At 39.7% G+C, this 24,910-nt stretch overlaps 1 protein-coding gene across 21 annotated transcripts in view; it reads left to right on the top strand.

Annotated features, from left to right (window-relative positions):
• The window catches only part of EPB41L2 (erythrocyte membrane protein band 4.1 like 2), a 213,617-nt gene that overhangs the window by 56,880 nt on the left and 131,827 nt on the right, over positions 1-24,910 (top strand). The window contains exon 1 of one of the 21 annotated variants that reach the window (XM_087444097.1): positions 2,111-2,202. The exons of 19 other annotated variants lie outside the window; for them this stretch is intronic. The gene's annotated coding sequence lies outside the window, so the exon portion shown is untranslated. Of the gene's footprint in view, positions 1-2,110; positions 2,203-3,482; positions 3,502-24,910 lie in introns of those variants that run through there. One more of the 21 variants, XM_087444095.1, reaches the window with a different exon arrangement.

The raw sequence follows: 24,910 nt of genomic DNA, 5'->3' as shown, positions 1-24,910 counted from the left end.
TTCCTCTTTTTGCTGCGGAAGACTGGCCCTGGGCTGACATCTGTGTGCATCTTCCTCTGCTTTACATGGGACGCTGCCACAGCATGGCCTGACAAGTGGTGTGTCGGTTCATGCCCAGGCTGCAGAAGCAGAGCGTGCACTTAACCACTATGCCGTCAGGCCTGCCCCTGTATGTTTGGTTTTGATGTCTATTTTCATTCGACTTTATTTTGCCTACAGTTTGCCATGCCAAGTAATTTTTTTAAAAATGTAGAGTTTTAGAACTATGAGGCGCTTTAAGAGATAATTGGTCTTCCCTCTCTTTATTTTATAGATGAGGAAATTTAATAAAGTGAAGGTAAATGACTTGCTCAAAATGACTGGTACTTTTGGAGCTGGAATTAGAACTGGAGACTTTTCACTCTGCTGTTCTGCCCATGTCACTATTTACTGGGGAGAATTTGTGAAGTTTTATCCTCTGGGATAAATTAGACATCATTGCCCCAAAGAGTTAAATCCGTCCAACTATAACTTAGAGTAAGAAAAAAAGTGAAACACTGAGCCTACCCAGACACACCTGTGCAGTTAAATTAATTTGCGTCAAGTGATTTGGAGACGTTTGAAAACCATTATGATATGGTTAGATTTCTGCTATTTTAGGATTGATGTGAACCTGAAAGGAGTGGAGGTTAAAAATGTATGTTTTACATTTAGCATAAGCCGAAGCATATTTGAAGTTTTTCTTTTCCGCCACGTTAAAACCAATAAATCTCTTAAAACTTTTTAGCGGTTTTCCAAACTGTTAATTACCATCTCATATGCCAAATTTCTTTTACTCTGGAATATACTTGCCTTATTTTGCTGAGTGCCTGTAGGAATTCTGAGCTGTGTAATTCCTTTGGCAGTTGCTCGCAGCCCCATGGTATTTCTTCCACCGTTGTCTTGAAATTTGAGCGTTTTGTGCATGTCAGCTTTCCACAGGGTTGTGTGTGTTAGTCTAGGAGATGAGCTCCTCAAGGACGAGGATGTTGTCTGTCCTCCCCTTCCTTCCTTCCTTCCTGCCTCTCTCTCCCCTCCGCTTTGCTTGTCTCCGTAGTACTAGCAGAGCACCGTGTAGGGTCTCATGTTATTACTCTGACTTGTTGAAAAGGTTCTGAGCACATCAGGGCGAACTAGGGAACATGGCCTCTTCCCTTCTCTCTGTGAGTTGATGGTCGCGCTGGTGCCACATCTCAGGAATATCTCTGGAGAAAAAGCAAGTCTAGCGTGATTTGCACATTTTTTTGTTTTGGTGAACAGGTAATTAGATGTCCTTTTTGAGGCAGTTGTTATGGATTCACATAACTTACGGGCACACGCAGCCTCAGACTCACCCTCACCCGTTTGACCTCTGTCAATCTGGAAGAAACTATGTAAAACAGCTGAAGTGACTTTGGTGCGATAGGAGGAATGTCTGAAAAATAGGTGATGCGGAATCCTAGCTTTTGTTTTTCTTGGAAAAATCCCTCCACAGGAAGTCTTCAGCATATTAAATTTTGCATTTGAAGGCTCACTGACTGTTTTGTTCATTTCTTGGCTTTCTGTATCTTGAGGGAAAACTGAAGGTGGAATGAGGGGAATGAAGAAATTTAGTGTTGAAAATCTGAGGGTAGGGAGTGGGGAAGAAAGGAAATAACTTAATTGCTAGGATATATTTGTGGGTGGGGGAAGAAGGAAAGGGAGGAAGAATGGAAAGAGATCGAGAAATAAGGACAAATAGCCAAATATTAGGGTGGGGACAAAAATCTAAATGGCTTTTGGCAAAGATGGTTATACTTTTGGTTCTTTTGCAGAAGTTTTTCAAATGACTGGGTGGGTAGGGCACCTCCACTAGAGACGACAGCAGCGTAAGTGTTGGAGAAATATGATGGAAATAGCCTGAGTGGCTAAAGTAGGAAGAAACAGAATTAAGAAAAATTTTTTTTTCCTGGCAGTGCTCTGCGTTTCTTATAATGTCATACTTAACTTGTTCTCTAGTGTTGTATGAAAAAGTTCAGAATAATGTAAAAAAATCTCCTTTTTGATCAACTGCTTGCTTTTTATCTCTATAAGCTGCTTGCCTTAAAATAGGCATTGAACACCTCCCCATCTCCCAACTTGTTCACTGTGGAAAAGTGTCAGGACGTAGAAGATGTGATGCAGGAGACTGATTCCAGGAGCTGCAAGGAAAGCAGCCACACCACGGTATGGACCAAGCACATGTGTGATGTGTGTGCACACACGTATGTTCTTTTCCCTTAAAAAAGTGCATAGGGCCTGGCTCCGGTGGCAGAGTGGTTAAGTTCATGTGCTCTGCTTTGGCAGCCCAGAGTTCACGGGTTTCGATCCTGGGTGTGGACCTACACACGGCTCATCAAGCTGTACTGTGGCAGTGACCCACGTACAAAGTAGAGGAAGATTGGCACAGATGTTAACACAGGGCCAATCTTCCTCACCAAAAAAAAAAGAGGAATATTGGCAACAGATGTTAGCTCAGAGCCAGTCTTCCTCACCAAAAAAAAAAAAAAGTGCATAGTTGTGATGTACTTGTGCAGAAAGTTTCATGTGTTGCTAGAGTGTGATCTTATTTCTCTCGAAATCTTTTTTAATTCATTGTATTTAAGTAATAATGGATCTGCATACTCTCTAGGCCTTCTGGAATTATTTTCCACCTATTTCTGTTTGGTTCTGGGAAAAGAGTAAAATAATTCAGGAATTAATTTTAGGGTTGGAAAAGGAACTCCACTTCCCAAAGATATTTATGTTTACTGTTGGGGTCTAGTATCAGTGTTATTTCCTGACCCAGGGCTGGGCCACCTCTGACATAAGCGTTAGGAACTGAATTGTGTCAGCACTGCTCCTTAAGGCCTTTATCCTAATCCATGCGTCCTTGGCATGTGTGGTGCCAGTGAGCCAGGTGATAGCAGTGCTGGCAGACCGGGCTGCAGGTGTGAGTTCTGAGGAGGTCTGTGGTCACCCGGGGATCCATCACTGGTAAATGTGAGTTGGTTCTTGGGATGCTCTGTTTTGACAGCATGGGGGGTAGTGGTATTTATGTGATTTACAACGTCATTCTCCTAGAATGCAACGAATATTTGTGAATTCTGTCTCACAGGAGGCCGTTATGTAGGCAAAGTCACGAGTGGGTGATGGCCAGTGAGCAACCAGCTGCAGAGCTGCTTGAGATGTGATCCAGATTTGGGTTGGCCAGGTTTCCTAGGAAGACAAGGAAATTGTATTTATACAGATATATCCTAAAAGTTCCGTGTAGCTGTTACACAGTTATATTTGAGTGTTCCAGAAGAATAAAATAGTGATTTCCTGTTTTATGCCTCAGTTCTGACAGCCACAGCTACTGCTTTCCTGGACGGGCACCCCTTCACTTTTCCAGCCAGTCCTCGTCCCTGCTTTCTGCTGTGATTTCCGTACCATCTAAAGCCGTGAAAGGAAGAAGATCCTCCGCACCTTCCTCTGATAAATGCTCTGCGTGAAGGAGAGATTATAGTAATGCCTGTAGTTAAAAAAAAACAAAACAGCCCCACTATTGTACATTTTCATACTCGGTTTACACCTATAGGGAGTGAGAAACTCAGCAGTGTGAGGTGCACTGGGAAAAGGAGATATCAAGAGGAAAGTGTGTTTAGAGAAATGAGCTCCATTTGAGAAACTGCTGAGGGGCAAATTCATTCAGAAACATGAGCTCATCACCTGGTTGATTTTAAACTTTTTTTTTTTTATAATTTTTTATTTATTTATTTTTCCCCAAAAGCCCCAGTAGTTAGTTGTATGTCATAGCTGCACATCCTTCTACTTGCTGTATGTGGGACGCGGCCTCAGCATGGCCGGAGAAGCGGTGCGTCGGTGCGCGCCCGGGATCCGAACCCGGGCCGCCAGTAGCGGAGCGCGTGCACTTAACCGCTAAGTCACGGGGCCGGCCCCACCTGGTTGATTTTAACAAGTTAATGCAAATGAGAAATACTGGCAGATGTCCTTTGCCAGGAGGTTGGGTTTCTGCCTTTTCTCAGGATATTCTAAAAAATATCTCAGTCACTTAGCTCAGTTTAAAATTGCTTTGATTTTATAGTATCTGTAATATAAAGGATTGGCTAAATTATTTTTTCAGGTGCCTCCCAGATCTAAAATTATGTGATTCAGGAGGACTGTGTATCCCAAAATATATTATTGTAGGACTTATTTCAGAGCCAGTTCTATTTTCTTCTTGCTTTTCTTAGAACTTAATTCCTTTTGGAAGATAATGACCCTTTAGGTCAGGCTTAACCTTATGAGAACCAGTCATGCAGGGTGAAGCTAGTAAATTCCACAGTCCTCATATTTTCCTAATGTGAATCTTGACGGCATGCGATCTCTCATTATAAATGTGCCAAAATGATATTTGTTCCATTAGAGTGCTGTTTAATTTAATATTAGTCTGACTTTATTGAATTGTTATGGTGATTATCTTGGATAATAGAAAAATAAGATTATGATGCCTGGAATTGTTTGAAAAAATAGGTGCACTGAGTTTCTTTTCTTAAAGGTGTTTTGTAATCTCATTTCTTTCTCCCCAAATATATAGTAAGCATCACTTTGTGCAGGGGGTGTGTTTTGTTGTGGAGGATACAGAGATGAGTAAGACAGACTTGTATAGTAGGGTGGGTGAGATGCAGACAAGGGGCCTATGCGGTAGAAAAGGGCTGCGCTCTGGAAGAGAGAGGAGGGGAGGTGGCATGGAGCCGGGAGAGGCAGGCAAGTCTTCACAAGGTCATAGCATGGGAGCTGGAATTTGCCCGATGGTGGAGGTGATGGTGGACATGTACTTGGCTGGCTGACTTGAGAAGGGGCTGGACGAGTGAGCCTGGAGACTTGAGCGGCCTTTTCTCCCTTCAGTGGTAGAATTCATCATGGACAGTAGTGAGCAGAAAGGCCGGAAAGGAGAGTCCAGCCAGAGCCTGGAGGACTCTGCATTTCGGCTGGAAGAGTTTGGTTTCTTTCCTGCAGTTACTGAGGTTTTCCCAACAGATGAATGATGTGATCAGAACTGGAGTTTAGGGGGATTAGTTGGGTGGAGAGTCAAAGCAGGGCTAATAAATAATTTATGAGAAACAAATAGTTATAAGGAAAATTTACCTGTTGGTAACTTATTTACTGGTTTTACTTTAATGAGTGTCTACTGTTTGTAATTATAACTGAAGTTTTATTCACAATACAGAAGTCATCAAATTGTTTTTTAGGGTACTATCTACTGAAGATAATTAAGTACATATGCTTCATAAAAGTGAGGCACAATCAGCTTAAGATCCTGATTATGATCTTTCTCCATCCAATGTATGCAGACATTTACTTTATTTTGTGCTTAATCGTGGCTCTTGGTATCCTCTGCTTCAGTTTTTTTCCTGAAGGCATGTACTTAAGCCCTTCTCTCAGCAGTGTTGTGAAAATGTTACAATGGTTGATTAAGAGTGGGTATATCTCGATTTCCCCTCCTCCCCCCAGTTTATTAAGCTTCTAGTTCCATTTCAGTATGCTGTTTTAGTTCTTGTCCCATTTTTGACAGTAGTTTGTCTTTAATCCTTCTGAACGTTATTTGGTGTTGATAGTCTTGAAATTCAGAGTAAAAATACCTTGGAAAGAAAGTCAAAGTCTCATAGCTAGTAGTAAGTGAAGGAGTTGGAATTGAAACTCAGATCTGCCTGATATTGAGTCATTTTATATCTCTCAGCCTCAGTTTCCTTATCTGTAAAATGGAGGCATTGATAGTACATTTCTCATAGAGTGGTCACGAGAAACTAGATGAAATGATAACGTGCCGATTGCTCAGCGTAATGCTGGCATAGTTTGTTTATATGCTTTTAAACAACATGAATTATAGAAGCACAGTGTTCATGAATCTAAAAAAGTTAGTTGATTCTATTGACGAGGTAAGTAATTTCGTTTTGAAATTTTTAGTTATAATTTTTCTTTTCAAATTTAATATTCAAAGTTACCCAATTTTTAAAACATGAAGCGCTCTTTGACTTTTGTGTATTATAGTGAGTGAAACTTGTATCCTCAATAGTTTCTTTTAATTCTTCGTTACAGACTCGTTCTCTACGTTCAGTTCTGTTCTGTGTTAGTTTTTACTGCCTCTCCCCTCCTGAAATGCAGTAGTCCTGTCATCCTAGTGGAAACATTGTTCCCTTTGTTAGGGCCAGAGAAGTTCCTTAGTCGTTCCTTTGAGACATTCTGCAGATGCCATTTTGCGGTTCTGAAAAATATGTCCCTGTCCTCCTTGTGCTGTGTTAAGTTGTGCGTGTGTATGGCTTGGTATTTTAATGAAGTTGTAGTGAAAACTTGACAGTGACACTTCTCGTGATAACAAAACAAAGAAAGGCTCTCTGGATCGAATGTGGATGTGTGTCCTCGTCTCTCCGTAGAGCTGTGTGGTCCAAAAGCAGATCCCTCCTGCACTTAGATATGACCTCAGTGTTTGATGCTTTTTGACTGACTTCATAGGAAACTGTTAAAACAACGTCTTCTGAGCAGGAACTGTAAGCCTTTTGTGGACGTGTATTGCTTTTTGAAGCTCTCTTAATTTATATGTTCTTAATAGCATTTTAAGTGGCAAGTATACATTCTAATTGGCTAAGTGGCTTTAATCCTTGTATTAAGAAGTGGGGGCAAAAATCTCTTGGGAAATTGCCCTGATAAAATCCAGGAAATTCCTTTCATTCTTTTAAATCCAGTTAAAATCTGACTTTAATGCCCCTGATGTAACAGTGTCTGAAGCTTGTGCTTCTTAGAGTCCAGTAATTTCTTGCCATCTAGTGCCAAGCTCAAAGAGGAAGAGTCTGAATGTACCTCTCTGTTTTAGGAAAATCTGTACCACATGGCCTGGTAGCAGTTTATTATAACTTTGCTGGACTTAGTCATCCTGTTTTGTACTGCCTTTAAAACTGCTGAAGAAGGAGTATAGAAATAAAGGGAGAAAATGTCATATTTTTTGTCTTAATGGACTTTAAGAAATTTGAATAGGTTAATTACAATAATAACATTCAGTGAAGAAAACTTGGTAATATAGAAAAATACAAATCAATAAAGCAAAATTTTCCATTGTTAACGAACAACCATTGTTACCATTTTGGCTGAGCGTTTCCAGTCTTTTATCTGTGAATTATGTACACATGGGTTAAAACAACAACATTATCCTTTTAAACCCGTTTATTTTCTCTTGGCAAAATAAAGCAAACGTGTCTGTAAATTCTTAAAATAGTAGTACTTAATTTGGGAAATGTTAATCCACGGGGCATTCATTCATTAGACGGACTCACTGGAAAATTCTCAATTAGTAGAAAGTGTGTACATTTGTTGCCTGAAGACATATGTGTGAGAAAGGGATAGGCTAATCATTTTGGATGTTTTCCAGGGTCATAAAAGCATAACAAGTCTATATTAGAATTGTTAAGAAGCCTTGTGAAAGAAATAAAGATCTGATCACATAAGCCCTGGCTCGTCCTGGACAGCTGGCTAACTGATTTCCCACAAGCGCTGATTCTGCTGTGGCCTGACCCCTGTCATCTGGGGCAGAGGTACACAGGGATTACAGTGTTTGTATATGTCTAGCCATCAGCTGGGCTTGTTTTATAGGAGGATACCAAGCGCTGTGTCATGCCATTCCATCTGTTTCTTTTCAAGATAAATGTACAATTGGTACAGGACAGATCCTGTTACAATAAACTCCATGGCAGAAATAAACTTTTTCTTTCTGTGGATATTCCTATATAATTATGGGTCAAAGTGGGAGGAAACCCTCCCCAGGGGATTGGTGGATACTGGGACCAGTCCTTCTCCAGGAGAGAAGAAGTAGCTCAAGCCCCATTCTCGTTACTCTGGGGTCCAAGAGGAAGAATATTTACTTTTGATATAGAGATAGTAAGACAGCAAAAACAAATTTCCTTGTTATAACTATGTTGTTTTGTTGGTTCATTCAACATTTATTGAATTTAGATGTTCTAGTATGGTTAACGTGGAATTTTAGGGGATAGTGAGGGGAGATAAAAAGAGATTGAGGAGGAGGATGTGAGATATCCAAATTATGGCTGAACCCAAAGGGCTTGAATAGAACTAGTCAAAATCATAAGACTACGGTGGGAGGAAAAGATCAGGGAGATGGGGACAGAGGGGAAGTTAGGTATGGCAGCTAAGTTGATTGTTATGAGTGCTACCTTTCACCCCTTTTGCCTGATATATATGTATGTACACACACGTTTCTATACATTTAAGTATAGTGTATAAATGTGTGTATCCTTTCAGTTCAGCTTTCATAGGTACAGCCACAGATCCAGCCCTTCCCTCACCCAGGGCAGACCATGCCAAGTCCTGTTGACCTACTGCATCTGGAGGCAATTCTCGTCTCATAGAACCCGGTCTACTGGTGATGTTCCTTCCTCTGGTTCCGTTTTCATCCAGCCTGTATTCAGTGGTCAGCTCCATTGTTCAGGTTTCCCCCAGGACGGTGCCCTGCTCTGTCTTGTCCTGTTATGTAGCCATAAATCACCTTCTGTAGGTTATCAGTTGTGTGGTTCTGTTACCGGACCAAGTGGGCTCGCCTCCTGGTGAGTGAAATAAGACTCGACACCAGTGGAAGTTGTCTCACAAAGTAAAGTCTGTTTGTAGCTAATAGGAGGCCATGAGGAATCATTTCCTAAGTCATGGCATCCCTGAACAAAGGGAAGCAGGAACTTTTATTTGGGTTTTGGGGAATGAATATTCAAAAGGGAGAGGGGGGTGTTCATTTGCACAGGCTCAGTTGGAGAACATGCTTCCACATAATGAGGCCTAAGCTCCTCCTGGAGAGATCTTTGCATTAAAAATAAGGCAAAGGTCATAGGCGTAGCTCTTGTGGTGAGGCTTGGTCAGTTTCAGGATGGCTGGTGGTTACATCTCCCCTGAGTTTCACACTTGGTCAGTTTCAGGATGGTTGGTGGTTACATATCCTTAACATACAAAGGAAAAGAAACTACTTGGAAAAAAACAGTTAATTGCCTCCAAACGTACCTTTGCGTTTCCCGAGGCACCTAGTGCGTGAGGGTTCATGGGATACACTATTAGGTAAGTAAGAGCAGTGATTGCTCTGGGCGTAGCTTGTGCTTGAAGTGTGATTCCTGGTCGGATCTTACTGCCCCTGGTTCTGTCCACCAGCAGGGTTGCCTTCACCCACCACGTCTGTCGCAGGACCGCCTCAGACAAAGGGCTGTGTTACTCTCAGCCCATGTTAGTCTGACTCCCTTGGCATCCTGCTCACTCTGCCAGTGGGTATTGCTGGAGTGGTAGGGACTCCCTGCTGGCTTGGTTTGCCGTCTACCAGACTTCTCTTCACAGCCTTGTGATTTGGGAGTATGTGTGTGTACCATAAACTCACAAATAACTTGATTGGGCTCCCTCTAACCTCACGTTTTATTCTGGATATCTTGTGGCTTAAAAGTCAGTAACGGAGCTATTGTTAGATTTGGTCATAAACTGCCTATTTTTAACCTTATACCTGGAAGCTTGGGTTGGATTTTTTTCCCCCAGTTTAGACACGGGAAGTAGAGAGTCTAGACAGAGAAGAGTCAGCATTAATGGGGACCCGGAAGCATGAAGATTCATTTTGTGTTGAGGAGGCTGGCATGGCTGGAGTTCAGGGTGTGTGAGGGAGAAGATGGGTAGCAGAAGGTAAGCTGCAAATCTGGGTTGGAGCCGCTAGTGCTGAACCAGGAGGTTATACTCAGGAGTTGGCCTCTGTTCTCCCTGCAGAGCCACTGGAAGACTTTTAAAAATTAGTTTTTTGAAAGAAGAGACATAATTACAAATATCTGTGTTTTAGAAATATTACATGCCAGATTTTATGGAGAATTACCTGATTTCCCTGAGTATCTGTTCTGGTGAATTTTTTTTTAATTGTCAGTTAAAGGAGTCTGCCCCAGGAAGCCGATTTTGTATTTCTTTTATTTGTAGCTTCTAGGTGACATTTCCAACTCCAATAGCACTTTTTGTATTTCTCTCTGTGCAGTAAAATCTAGCGCTATGAATTCTCCTTTTTGTGTGGTATTTATTATAAAGTTGACTAGGATCAAATATTTATTTAACTTAATTATAATAGTAAATCTTATTGTTAGCAATTAAGTACATTGTGTTTACTATGGAATAATAATCTGAAGTTTGGGAATACCGATTTGAGGAGGTATCCTTAGTATTTGTTGCTCTTTATTATGAGACAGATTTGTGCCCAGTTATGCTGTATGCCAGGCTGGGGATTCACAGATGAGTAAGAAGACCGAGCTGCTGATTAGTTCACAGTAGGACACATTGATACTAAGAATTTAAAAATGGTCATTTCAGCAGTAGAAATACTCACAGAGAAAGGACAACAGAGTGAGTCTGGATGGAGAGAGGAAAGGATTGGGAGTGCTGCCTGTATTGAGTCTGTTTTTTTGTTACTGGGATTTTGTTTGTAGCTGCATACTACTTAATGAATATGATCGAATCATTCATTCATTCGTCAGATGTTCCTGTGACTGCCTACTGTGTGCCAACTCCTTTATTAGGCCATGGGGGATGCAGATGTAAGGTTGCAGTCTTTGCCCCAGGAATGTGTTTGTTCACATGGAGACGCAGCCACTCAATAGCAAAGAGATGCTTTCTGGGGACTGGGAATTGCCTCGCAAAACTGTGGATAAATAAATTTTACTGAATCATTTTGCTTAACATTTTTTGGAATCTTACCCTGTACCAAGTGTGAGAGAGGGAGAATCCTTTTGTAAATTACCTTTCTATTGTTCAAGAAATACTTGTTGAATGAATGTACCTTTTGTGTAGGAATAGCTTTTTATAAATTGGTATTAGTTCAAAAGAATATTTGCATTGTTTGCTGCTGGCTATCCCTTCATGGAAAGGATACTTTTCTTTCTTTCTTTTTTAATTGCAATTTCCAGGAAGTATCACTGTCCTAGAGTTTCTGTCCAAGCACTTTTCTGAAGCCAATGGGTGGGTGTATGTTTAGATCCAAGAGAAACAAATTATAACCATGGATGTGAACTTTTCACGGTCTTCTCAAAATAAAAGCTTGAAAAAATATTTTTTATGCTTCTCTTTTGCAAAGACTAAATATCTTTTTCTAAAGAAGAATGAAACAAAGATAACATGTTAAGCATATTGGATTTTCATATTATTTCCACTTTCCCTAGTAATTAGCACAACTCAAAATGTTCATTGAGAATTTTTGGCCATCATTTCAAATCTTAAAAATTGGTAGGAAGAAGTATATATGTGGTGAAGTTCAAATAACATCGGACGTTGCTGTTTTAAGGAATATAGGCATTTTCGGAGTCAAGGAGCAAAAGTATTATAACATTAGATTTAGGAAGGCAAGCAAAATAAAATATGGACACCCAATAATAAGAGCTTTCTATTGTATGAAACAGAAATTAGACATGTTGAAAGTCTCTTAGCTTAAATTTATAGAATATGAATGCAGTTGGGAAGAGGTAAAGGCTTTGTAAGCTGTAAAGCCCCTGTAAATACGTACTTTGTTTAGCACACAGATTTCTTAAGCACCCCACTCACCCATATGACTGTTGTGTTTTGTGTGGGTGTGGAAGAGGACACAGCCTTAGAGGTGCGCGTTACTAACCTGGTAGAAGGGCGAAGTGGAAATAAGGGTAGAAAGGAACACTACAGCCATAAAATTGACGTCTTTTAGGTTCAAAGCTGCTAGTGTTTCCAAGTCATGGACTTTGAACCAAGATTGTATGGTTTAGTAACTAAAATTTGTTTGTATAATTAGGTTGTAAGCACCTTTGGGGTGTTTACGTATATTACCTAAGCATAGTGTATGGACCACATTTATTTGTAATATGTGTCCTTTTTCTAGACTTTTTTCCCCTCCCTCTTGCACTAAGCAAAGCACCTCATTTCTGTTGTCTAGGGCCGTCTCTTTGCTTTGCCATCGCAATTCATTCTGTGCATCACAATTTGCTTCTTCATACCATTTCGCTTTTCTCAGTCCTTGTATTTAAAGTAGATTTCTTGTGCACAGCATGGAATTGGGTCTTGCTTTTAACCCAATCTGACAATCTGTCTTTTAATTGGTACATTTAGGCCGTTTACATTTAATGTAGTTACTGGTGGTGGTGGGTACCATATTGCTGTTTGTTTTTCTATTTGTCCCATCTCTCTCTGTTTCTTTTTTTGTCTTCCTCTGGATTAATTGAGTTTTTCTCTGATTCTGTTTTATCTCCACTATTGGGTTATTGGTTATACCTCTTTGTTTTGTTACCCGATTTAAATTGAACTCATTGACTTGTCTCCAAACCCCCCTAACTGCTCCTTTGTTAACTATTTCAGTGAGTGGCTTTGCTGTTGGATTAATTGCTCTCTCTTTATCTTTTCTTTCTGTCTCTCTCCTTTAACTCTCATTGTCATTGGATTCTTACTATTCTACTAATTAAATGTTTTTTGAATTTATCCACTTCATTCCTCTGACACCTTCCACATTCAGGTATTGTATCCTGCATAAAGCTGAGCTCTCTTGGTCTAGTTTTAACTTTGGGAGCCAAAGAAACACAAGTCTCAACATTGACAAAGAATTGACAGACCATTTGTGTTTTTACTCTGGTCTTTTGAAAAACAAAATAAGTGGTTTCATTATAAGAGCAAAACTTAAAAAGAATTCTTTTCATCAGTTTATGAATTTTTCTGATTCTTTCTCATCACAGAGTAGAGCAGCCCTCAGACTCTCTCCTTAAATCAATCTCCTCCCAAACAGTGAACACCAGCTCTCTCAAGTTTCAGCTTGAGTCTCTCCTGTATGTTCTTTATGGGTCTATTCTTTTCTCTAGTAACTCAGCCCATTCCACAATGGCTCAGTCAAGCTGCTTTCAAAATTGAAATTTCAATGGCAGAATTCTCTTTGGAGGAGAGGGAGCAGAGGCTACCCGTTAACATTTTATTTTGTTTTGTTTTACACGTTAGTACAGCTATCATTTCTTGTCTGGATAAATGTCATGTTCTGTCTGGTTTTCCTGCTTTTCTCTACTTTGTCTTTAATCTTGTCTTCATATTTACTCAGAGTAGTAAAGTTTTTTAGTTCTGTGCTTAAAATTCTTTCCTGTCACCACTTTGCTTTTCAGGAGAGCCCCAAACTTTTTAACTAGCTTTCACCTTATAACATTCTTGATGTTCTAGATTTTAACTTACTAGTCGGGTTTCCCTGCTCATCTGTCAGGTTTTCTCTCATCTCTAGACTCTGGTACGTGTTGCCGGGCATATTCTACTCTCAGGTCTCAATGTAGATACAACTTCTCTGGATAGCCTTCCTTCTATGGTTCTTTCTGCCACTGGCCCCCTCCTCTTTGTTAGCTGTATCTTCTCTGTGCTCTTCTGAATAACCTCCACTCTCGCCGGTTGACTCTTTACTTGCCTTTTGCCCCTGTCAGGTTATAAGCTCCACAGAGGCAGTTGTCATATCTGTGTTCACAATTGTCTGGCACTTAATGGGCTCTCAATAATTGTTTGCTGAATGAACAGACCATTACCGAGTGGTCTTCTGTTGGGCCTCCTGTCCTTCCTTCTCAGCACTTATCCTGCCCTCTGAGCTGGTGTGTAGCCAGTGTTCCTTTGGTGGATTAGCCTGATACGGAGACTTCCTTCTGAATATTTTCTCATTTAAACACACATAGGTGACTCTGTACCTGCTTGAGTAGGTAGATTCCATCTACCGTGTTTAATTTTTATATTGCCTTGAACTCTATTCTTGTTATGCAGAGTTTTATCTAGTTCTAGCCCCTTTGGATGCCCTGCCAGTCAAATAGTCCTCTTTTTTTTTTTGAGGAAATCCTGGCTTTTAAGATGCTGTTTCTCTATTATTGTATTACCAAAGCTTTCAAGAATAGTCACTTGTTTGGAAATAAGGTAAAAGATTAATAATAGTAACAAATGCTAGAATTAGGATCATTCTCTCTGACTTCTGGGGTGACTTCCAAATCATCATCTCTTTCTTTGATTTCTATAATCCTCTCCAAGAACTTAGATGTCACATCATCACTTCAAACTCAGTGTACCTAAAAGTTCCAAAGTCTTGCAGCTTCTCCCACTCTTCTGGGCTTGAAACCTTGGCATTATTTTTTAGTTATGCCTCTTCTTTATGCACTGTCTATTTAGACATCAACTTCTATGGATTTTTTTTCTCTGAAATTTATTTAGTATCAGTCCCTTATTCATCATTACTACTGCTCCTTCCACATGAGCCTATTTTTTTCCCCAGCTTTATTGAGCTGTGATTGACAAAACTGTAATATATTTGAAGTGTACAGCATGATGATTTGATAGATATATACATTGTGAAATGGTTCCCACAATCAAGGTAACACATCTGTAACCTCATATAGTTACATTTTTGGGGAGTGGAGGGAACGCTTAAGATCTACTCTCTCAGCAAATTTCAAGTATACAGTACTGTATTATTAACTATAGTCACCATGCTATACATTAGATCCTCAGAACTTACTCATCTCATAACTGAAGGTTTGTACCTTTTCACCAACATCTCCCCATTTCCCCCATTCACATGAGCCTTTTATATAGCCTTCCATTCAGACTGTCCCTGCTTCTACTGTCTCTCCTTTCCAATTCAGGGTCCCCAAATTTATCCTGGAGTAGCATTTAGCGCTCATCCTGCTTGGCCACAGTCAGATGTTCAGGGGATTGGAACTAGTGTATGCTGCTGATTGGAACACCAAATAGTGCAGCCACTTTGGAAAACAGTGTGGTACTTCCTCACAAACCTTAACGTAGAGTTATCATTTGACCTAGCTATTCCATTGCTAGGTATATATATGCCCAAGAGAAATGAAAACATACATCCACACTAAAAGTTGTACATGAATGTTCACAGTGACATTATTTATTCATAATAGCCAAAAAAGTAGAAACAACACAAATGCCCATCAGTGGGTGAACGGATAAACAAAATATGGTATAGCCGTAGAATGTAATATTATTTGGGCATACAAAGGAATGAAGTACTGATACATGCTACAACATAAATGAAACTTGAAAATATTATGCTAAGTGAAAGAAGCCAGACAGAAAAGGCCATATATGATATGATTCTATTTAGGTAAAATGTCCAGAATAGTGACATCTAGAGAGACAGAAAGTAGATTAGTGGTTGCCTAAGGCTGGGAGTTTTGGGGAGTGATAGCTGAAGAGTACGAAGTTTCTTTCTTTAAAAAAGAAACGTGATAAAATTCACATAACGTGAAAGTCACTATTTTAAAGTGTACAATTGGTGGTTTTTATTATATTCAAAATGGTGTGCAACCACCACCACCATCTCAGAACGTTTTCATCTCTCCAAAAGAAATCCTGTATCCCTTAAGCAGTCACTCCCCATTTCCCCTCCCCTCAGCACCTTCTGAACCTGCTGCACCATTTTACGTTCCCTCTAGCAGCAATGTGTGAAGGTTCTAATTTCTGCAAATCCTTGCCAACACTTGTTGTTTTCTTTCTTTCGCTTTTTACAATAGCCATCCTAGTGGATTTGAAGACAGATCTCTATGTGGTCTTATTTCCATTTTCTAATGACTAATGACATTGAGCATCTTTTCCTGTGATGATTGGCCATTTGTATATCTTCTTTGGAGAAATGTTTGTTGTTGAGGTGTAAGAGTACATAGTATGTGTTCTGCATACTACGTAACCTATTGGATATATGGTTTACAAATACTTTCTCCCATTCTGTGGTTTGTCTTTTCATTTTCTGGGTAGTGTCTTTAGATTCACAAATATTTTTAATTTTGATGAAGCGCAGTTCATCTATTTTTTCTTTTGTTGCTTATGTTTTATGTGTCATATTTAAGAATGTGTTGTCAAATCCAGAGTCATGGAGATTTACACCTCTTCCCTTCAAAGAGTTTTATAGTTTTAGCTCCTACATTTTAGGTCTTTGATCCATTTTGAGTTAATTTTTGTATATGGTGTGAGGTGGTAGAGTTTTGGAGTCATTCTTTTGCATGTCGATATCCAGTTGTCCCAGGACCGTTTGTTGAAAAGAGTATTCTTTCCTTGTTGAATGGACTTGGCACTCTTGTTGAAATCAGTTGGCTATAGATGTATGGGTTTATTACTGAATTCTCAATTCTATTCCACTGATCTATATATCTGTCTTTATGCTAGTACCACACTGTTTTGAATACTCAAGCTTTGTAGTAAGTTTTGAAATCAGGAAATGTAAATCCTTCCACTTTGTTCTTCTGTTTCGGGATTAGTTTGGCTATCTAGGGTCCCTTGAAATTCCATATGAATTTTAGGATTAGCCTGTTCATTTCTGCAAAAAAGGCAGTTGGAATTTTGATAGGGATTACATAGGGGTTACATTGAATTTGTCAATCAATTTGGGGATTATTGCTATTTTAACAATATTAAGTCTTTGAATCCATGATCATGGATTCATTTAGGTCTTCTTTGATTTCTTTGAACAATGTTTTATAACTTTAAGTGTACAAGTCTTGTGCTTCCTTGGTTAAATTTACTCCTATGTATTTTATTCCTTTTGATGCTAAGTGGAATTATTGTTTTTTGGGGTTGTTTATTGTTTATGTATAGAAATACAACTTGAGTTTGTATGTTGACCTGATATCCTGCAACTTTGCCAAACTCTTTCATTAGCTTTTTTTCTGGATTCTTTTAAGATTTTGAATATACGTGATCATGTCATCTGCAAGTAGAAATAGTTCTTCCTTTCTTATATGGATGCTTTTTATTTATTTTTCTCCCCTAATTGCCCTGGCTTGAGCTTTAAGTACAAATAGAAGTGGTGAGAGAGGACTTCCTGTCTTGTTCCTGATCTTAGGGAGGAAGCTTTCAGTCTTTCGCTGTTAAGTATGATGTTACCTCTGGGTTTTTGTAGATGCCCTTTATCACATTGAGGAGGTTCCCTTCTATTTCTAGTTTGTTGAGCATTTTTATCGTGAAAAGATATTGGATTTTTATCAAATGCTTTTTGTGTCTATTGAGATGATCATGTTTTTTTTTTTTCTATTAATATGATTTATTATATTGATTGAATTTCTTATGTTGAATCACACTTGTATTCCTGGAATAAATTCCACCTAGTCATGGCGTAAGATCCTTTTAGTATCTTGCTGGATTTGGTTTGCCAATATTTTGTTGAGGACTTTTGCCTGTATATTCATTAGGGATATCAATCTGTAGTTTTGTTTTTTTGTGATGTCTTTGATATCAGACTTCGTAGAATGAGTTAGGATGTTTGGGGTTTCTTTTTGGGTTGATGAAAATGTTCTAAAATTGCTTGTGGTATGGCTCCACAATTGGCAATACTAAAAACCATTGAATTGTACACTTAAAGTGTATGCCTTGTATAGTATCTCAATAAAGCTGTTACCAACAGAAGAAAAGAAAATCTTTAGGAGAGCTAGCCTATCTTCTTTAGCCCAAAGTCCTTATCCTGGCCTTTAAAGCCCTCAGCAATCTCTCCAGCTACCATATTTCAGCATTGCCTCTGGCTTATCTTTGTATGTGACTGATGCAGCGACAGTGGTCAACCCCCTGCCCCGCTCACCACTTCCTACTCCCCCAGGTCTCCCAGAACATCTTGTGCATCTTGCTGCTTCACCCTGCGCAAGGAAGGTTCCAGTCTTTGAATGTTCCTGTTCCTCTTTCCCACCAACGATAATCCACCCTCTCTTGCAAAGTTCTCTTCAAGCTTCTTCTATTTACCACTGTAGCCTGCAGTTATCTCTTAGTCCTAAACCCCTAAGTCTGATAATTATGTTATCTCACTTAAAAGAAAAAATTGTGTGGGATCTGGAATGTGGGAGTTTTCTCAAGAGGACAATGTAACAGAATATTTGAAATCAGAACTGTTGTAAGAAATCTAGTGTATGTATTATAGTACCCATAGGCATATACTTTTTTAATGCATTTATAGTTAACTCACAAATTTATAGGGATGACTTTTCATTTGCACTTCTCTGGTCTCCCCAAGTGGTTCTCAGTGCTTTGAAGAAAGGCATGATGTGCTATATCTAGCTATTAACATTATATGCCAGGTGTGTATCTGTTGATGTATGTGTATGTTTGGAAGACAGAAAGATCCACAATTTTCTGTTGTGTTTCACAGTTTTCCTTATGTATTTATAAAAAACATTTTCAGGAAACTTTATTTTACTGGAGTAGAGACAGTTGAGTAAAGTCCTAATGTATAAAGTCCGCGTGCAAATGTGAGGCCTTGGGGAGGTGAGCCTGATGGTGTAAAGCTGTGTTTTGCCGTCTGGTGACGTATAACTGGCAAGTTGCATAAGCATCATGGTGTAACATTAAGGACGTGTTTCAAATAAAACGGAACTGGATTCACATTGCAGGTATCTATCTCAGACATAGTTGTTAGAGGGTTAAGCCAGCGTCCAAATTTGGGTTTGTCTAACTCCAGGACTGAGTATAAATCACTATACTATTTTGCATTCCATGCTTATTAAGGAAAGTTATTTTATTTCTCTGAGCCTCATTTTATTCACGTCTAAAATGAACTTCGTAATACTTGCTGTGCAGAGATGTTTTGAGGCATAAAGATGTTTGCAAAGTATTCAGCAGAGAGCTTGCTCACAAAATAGACAGGCTTATTACTATTAGTAAAATATTTTATTTACTTCAAAACAATAGCACTAACAAAAGAGATTTTGAAAAGCATGTCTGAAACTTAGGCCGAGAAACGTGCTTATCTCTTGGCTTTAGAATATTGAATTCTTTGCTTTACACTTGGGCACAAAGTTTTCAGTGTTCTATTTCTCTAGAATTTAGATAATTTTCCAAGTAAGTCATTTGTTAGTAATTACTTTCTTTTGCTGTCTTGTCCCTTTTTGTTGTTCAGAATAAGTTATTGTCAAAGAAGTCACAATTATACCTTCTCTGTCATTATCTTCCCCTCTGAAGAATTTGAGAGCATCTGACAGCTGTGGCTAACTGCAACTTAGGTTTTGAAGTTTCTGGAATGAAGTTTAGGAAGGCTGATTTTTTTGTGTTTTGTTTTTGGAAGCTATAGTAGAAAGGAACTAGAGAAGTGATTATTGGTTTTCATCGTGGTTGCAGAAGGATCTGTATGTGTATTTGTTGGTGTTGCTATAGAAACGTAGTCAAAACTGCAACAGGGAAAGTGTCACAAATAAAGCATTGATTTGGTTACCTGAATTGTTTTTCTTACTTATGTTGGAGTTATTCCTAGTTGATTTCAGAATGTCTTTGACTTTAGAATTAAGAATAAAATTCTTAGCTGCCAAAAATATCCAGATATCATGAGTTTAAAATACGTCAATATTGAGAATACTAATACGAATCATCAGAATTTTTTTGGTCACCGTTACTACTTAGAGGTTTGGGGGGAAAATTCTGCTAAGGCTAATCCAAATTTCCTGTTTGTGATGGTGATGGGTTGTAATTTAAAAAATGTTTTTCTCCATGTATTTTAGGATAGTGTGGTTCAGTTGGGGATTTTTCCTAATGAAAACCATATATAGGTACTTTTTTCACATTTTATTTATATTTTCTTTTATAAATTTATTGTGAAGTTATACTGGCCATGCTGTCCGTTTTAGCTTTTTAATAAAGCTATGATTTGGATCTGGAGACAGTGGTTCCACTGAACATTTGTAGTGGAAAATGGCTCTGCTTCTGGCTTTTATAGACTCTCTTGCTCAAAGGAAGGGCTACTATTGAGTCAGTTACAACCTCAGGCGAAGATGTCTTGCAGCTGGGCCTTTTTGGGTTTGTTCCAGAGATGGTATTTGTGTGCACTGTCAGAATGTCTTACAGGCCCACCCTGGAAAGGGTTCAACTCTATAAAAGGAGTTTTGTTTTATAATCTCTCACATATTCTTGTGGGGTTCTGGTGGTGACGGTGGTCTTTATTGTCTTGTCTTTCAAAGTGGCATTTTATTGAGACACAGGCCTTCACAGTTTGAGAATAGGAATTACAGTTATAGTTATTGTATCTTATAAAATACATTTAGCCTAGCCCTTGGCACACACTACCATTAAGAGAAAACAAAACACCCCTCTCCAAACCTTGCGATTTCTGTGAATTATTTTTTAACTTCTTTTCTGCCTCCATACTGATATGAAGATGGCACTCATTTGATTATGTTTTTCTGGGTAGTTTAATAGATACTGATTTACAAATAAAGTTAATATATTAGAAGAAAGAAGATAATGCAGGAATCCCAAACAGTTTAAAAGTTTAAAATACCAGTAACTTTTCACGTTGAAAATTGTTCAGTTTAACCTGTTTTGAATCATATGTTGACATGAATGCTAGGAGAGTTATCATTGGCTATATTCTAGGAGATTGGTCATATTTTCTCCAAAATTTTCCCTTTTCTCCTCAATTTTTTTTTCCTGCTTTAAGTGCTCCAAAGTTATCAGATCTATTTGGGGGTGGAGAACAGGGCTGCAGATGGTCTCCTGTCTTTCTAGCTTCCTGAACCCCTTCCTCTCCCAGCGCATGTGTATTTCCAATTACCTTCTCTTTGGTCTCTGGGGTAGAGGTGTCCCTCCTGCTGTCCAGGATTAAACTCTTGTGCTTTTGATCCTTACTCTTCTGTCCCTTCTGAACTACCTGCCGTCCATTGTCCTTTTTCTCCTTTGTGTCTTGAACCTCCTCCCACGTCGTCTCTCCCAGCAAAAGCCTGCACCAGACAAAACCACCAAAACGTCTCCTGTGCATAAACGTCTTCCCGCAGCCTTGTACTACTTCTAGTTACTTCTTCCCTTTTCTCTAGCCTTTTCTTCATTGCTAAACTTGAGATTAATTTACACTCATATCTTACCCTCCTCTCTTCAATATTTTTTCTTTAGCGAGTTGGCTCTGCCACCAGCCACTGAACTTGCTCTTTGAGGTTACCAGCAGTCTCTTCATGACACCTTTAAAACGTTTTTGGTGCCCGAAGCAATCTGCCCTTGGCCCTGTGCTCCCCTCCTCCCAGCCTGACTCTTCTCTCTCGGCAATACTGTCTTGGTGTGCTTTCTCTTCTTCTGGTTTTTCCCCGGCCTTCTTCCCAGTTCTTTGTTCTCTGCCTGGGGATTTATTATGAGCATTTTTCTTAGCTTCATATAACACTGGTTGACCAAGTGGTTCTAAGTCTTAGCATGGAGACCCACACTCTGTCGCTCAGACACGGACCTCCAGCCATCCCGATTTTCCCACTGGATGTCACACAGTCACTTCAGTCCAAATGCATTGAAAGTGGAAGCTGGTGCTTCTCTTGTCCCTGTTTCCTGCCCTTTTTGGAAACCCTTCTCTAGGTTGATGGCACCACTGTGACCTTTGACTGCCAGGAACCTGGGAACTTCATTCTCCGTTAACTCCCACAGTCCAGTCCATTAGCAAATTCTGTCCACTTTACCTACTAAGTAAGTATTTATTGACTCCATCTCTTCATTTGCATCTTTGTTGCCTCTGTTAGTTTAGATGCTGTTTCCTGGATCATGGGAGCATCATCTTCACCAGTTTTATTTCATGTATCACTTGTTCTCACATGACGGCCAAAAGAATCCTCCAGAAATACAAAATTAATATTATTCTCCACTGCCTGCAGGATCTGAGCTTAGTGTACTGATCACTTATTATTTTGCCCCTGCCTCCCTTGTCCTGTCTCCTCCACTCCCCACCCTGTGTTCCCAGCAGACGAGGTACTTAGCGTGCTCGACAGCACATTTATCTTTTGTGATTCCGTGCCCTTCACTTACTGTTCCCGTGGTGAGGAATATGTTAACCCACTGACAGTCGGCCCAACGAGCTCCTCCTTATCCTTCAAGGTCAGCTCAAATGTCACGGTAGGGAGCGTTCTTCCCTCAAGTCAGTTACTGTTGAATTGTTTATGCCTCTATTCTAGGTCGTATTCTCTTTGTAGTATAGTTATTTATTTAAATTCCCTTCTCTTGCACTGCTGAGGCCAAGTTTTACACAGGTCTGTATCCTCAGCAGCTATCAGTAAGCAGAGAGCAATTTCTCATTGGATACATGGTTCTTAGCAGAACCCAACAGTACAGAACTGAAATCCAGATCTCGTAGGCAGAGGTGATGGTGAGTACTCTGGCTTTGAGGCTGGATATTCTTCGCCTGTGGTTTTGGGTGGGTAAGGGCTGTGGATTGAGAACGTATTAGCATTTGTACTTCCATTTTCTTTCATCATTCAGGGTTGGAGAGTTAGGTTTTAAAGGTGAAGCCACAGAAAGAAATGATTGGAGCTACAGTTTCAAATTATGGCCCTAATCAAGTTGTGAAGGGTTGGAAGTACGCCGGGTTCTCACCAAGTGTCCCCACCACGCACATGGCATGTGTCAGGCAGGAGGAAGGCCATGATGGGTCGAGCGAGGAGAGGGCCCTAGATGGCGTTCTTCCTCCCGGGGCATGATGTGTGGCTGTGCACCGCTCATTACACACACCTTCACATTTCAACCTCATACAGCACGTTTTTGATAAGAGCCTTGTGTTGACGTGTTTGCTGTTTATATGGTTCTCAGAGGGCCTCTTGGGAATAGTGGTGGCCATTTTAAAGGAAAGGAGAGAAAACAAAGAAGGGCAGTTGTAGAGGGTGGATTAGGGTGAGGAAACAGCTTTCCTTCCACAAGCTGAGAAAAAAAAAATAGATAAATGGAATTGGTAGGAGATTACCGTATGTTAATGTTTGATTTTTAAAAATAAAATTTAATGATACATGCAACCATTTTTAGGGGGAAGCCTAGGTAAGTATTTTGACCATTGACATTCTATGTTTAATAGTAACTTGTATTCATCTAGCATTTTGCACTTTAGCAGTAGTATCATGATGGTTCTCCTGTGGTCCTCACAACCATCCCGTTATACAGGCAGATTATCTGCTGGTACCTTCATTTTGCAGAGTTAGTTCAGTTGCAACATGGGGATACATCTAGACTGTTTGAGTATGAATTCAGTGTTCCTTCAGATTGGGAAGAGTAGATAATTTCTTGGCAATGACCTCTTTATTTTTGGAAACGTGTAATTTTTTTGGGAGTGGGAGGGTGTAGGGTTTTTCTTGGGTCCAGAGGGTGGGGCAGAGCTGCTGGATGCCTGGTCTCAGGGCTCTCTGTTTCTTCTGACCCTTGGACAGCCGTAAAGGGCCTCTATTTCCTCATCTCTCCCTGACAGTGTCTCTCTCCTTTCCTTCTCATCCAGCCATGGCAAAGTCTGCTCTAGGGAAAGGCAATTATTAGTCAGAATCTGACATCATCCAGCCTGGGGTTTGCCACTGACTTGCTGTGTAACCTGGACAAGTAACGTAACTTCTGGGTTTCACGTTCCCCATCTGTGAAAGACAAGGGGTAGAGGGACATGAACCCTGAGATCTGTTTAGGCTATGAATTTCTTCATTCTGTAAAAACCCCATTTTGCTCAGTCATATGTAGAGTGTTACACAGGCACTAGCAAGATCTTTGTTTTTGCTTTGTGTGTAATATGCTTTGTGATAGGGGCTGTTATTTTATTTCTTTAATACCTAAGGAAAGGTGACTATCATTATTAACAGTAGCATCTGTTCATTTAAAATGAGAGACGATGAGCCTAAGAACTGTAAGCCTATAATGCCTTCCTTGACCTCCCCAAGGGAGTTGTCCTCTTGGCTGTGCCCTTCCTGTACCTCTGTTTTAGCCCTTATTGCATGTGGTGTAATGATTTAAGTATCTGTCTTCCTTGCTAGACTATGAATTCGCTGAGGGCTGGTATGAGGAAGAACCTTCTAGCCCTAAGGGCCTTAGATCAGTGTCTGGTGCAAAGTGGAATGAAAATAATACATTTTAAAGTAAATGCTGGATTATTGTACTGATCTAAATGTAATTCTAAAAGTGGTGCTTTTGAATTTTGTAGTAAAAAAAAAAAGGATTTGTTAAGAGCTTTGTCTTAACACTTTTTAGATGTTTTTAAAACATTAACTTTTTGATTGTAGATTTCCAACCACTGCCCCTTTATTCTTTCTCCTCCCGCTGTATCTGCTCCCACACTCTTTCTCCAAAACCCCTGTAAAAATCTGGGGTCATATAGTGTGTTTCTTTCCCAGGGTCCCGTAAATCTATAGTATGGGACTAATCTTACATTTTGAAAGATGTCGTAGGGAAGAAACTTTGCAAATGACTTATGCGGTTGTGCAAATTTTTCTGGATTTAGAGCCTGGGAGAAATTAAACGGTGGTGGTGTGTGGTCAGAAGAGAAGTTACTCGCAGAAGCCATGGAGCTAGTGCAGAGTTTTCTTTTTGCTGACGTCAGAAGTGGTGAGCCTATGAAAGGTGGGCTCTTAGAACATTTCATAGACCAACTGAAGCTCATCCAGATTGAAAGTCATGAAACTTTTCTCCATGTTTGTTCAGGGAGTCTGGTCCTGCATGATGATTGGTAGATGGAAGATTCTCTGTAAAATCAGTAGAATCAAAAACGGGTATTTTTGAGTACTTTTTAGCTTATTTTTGGGTTATGCCAGAAAATTGTGTTTCTTTTTTTTCTGGTGGGACAGGTGATGATTGCTAGTCAGTCGGAGGCTAGATGAGTAAAGATGGGAAGATGGAAAGGAACTGTCTTCCTCATTGTCTTTCTGCAACACTGACAGCTTTATTTTCTGCACGTAGTTTGTGTCCCTTAGGGTTTTGGAGCTATGAGTGGCCCATCAGGTAGCTGGGCCCTCTACATCTTACTCAGTTCCATTCTTTGTTACCGTAAAGGAGAGGTAGGGAATCTTTAAGAAGTCACGAAATTATGATACTGGGTTTAAGATAAAATTCTTTTTATACACAGACTCACATATACACATAGAGGAAAAATGTCCCCTACCCTAACCCCAACCAACTCGATTGAATATTTAAAAAATAGTATTCTGAG

This window comes from Ceratotherium simum, chromosome 19, assembly GCF_057802395.1.
Source record: "Ceratotherium simum simum isolate JZ-2026a chromosome 19, ASM5780239v1, whole genome shotgun sequence".
Lineage (NCBI taxonomy): Eukaryota > Metazoa > Chordata > Mammalia > Perissodactyla > Rhinocerotidae > Ceratotherium > Ceratotherium simum.
Note: the sequence above shows the minus strand (reverse complement) of the source record. Positions and strands in the feature narration are given on the sequence as shown.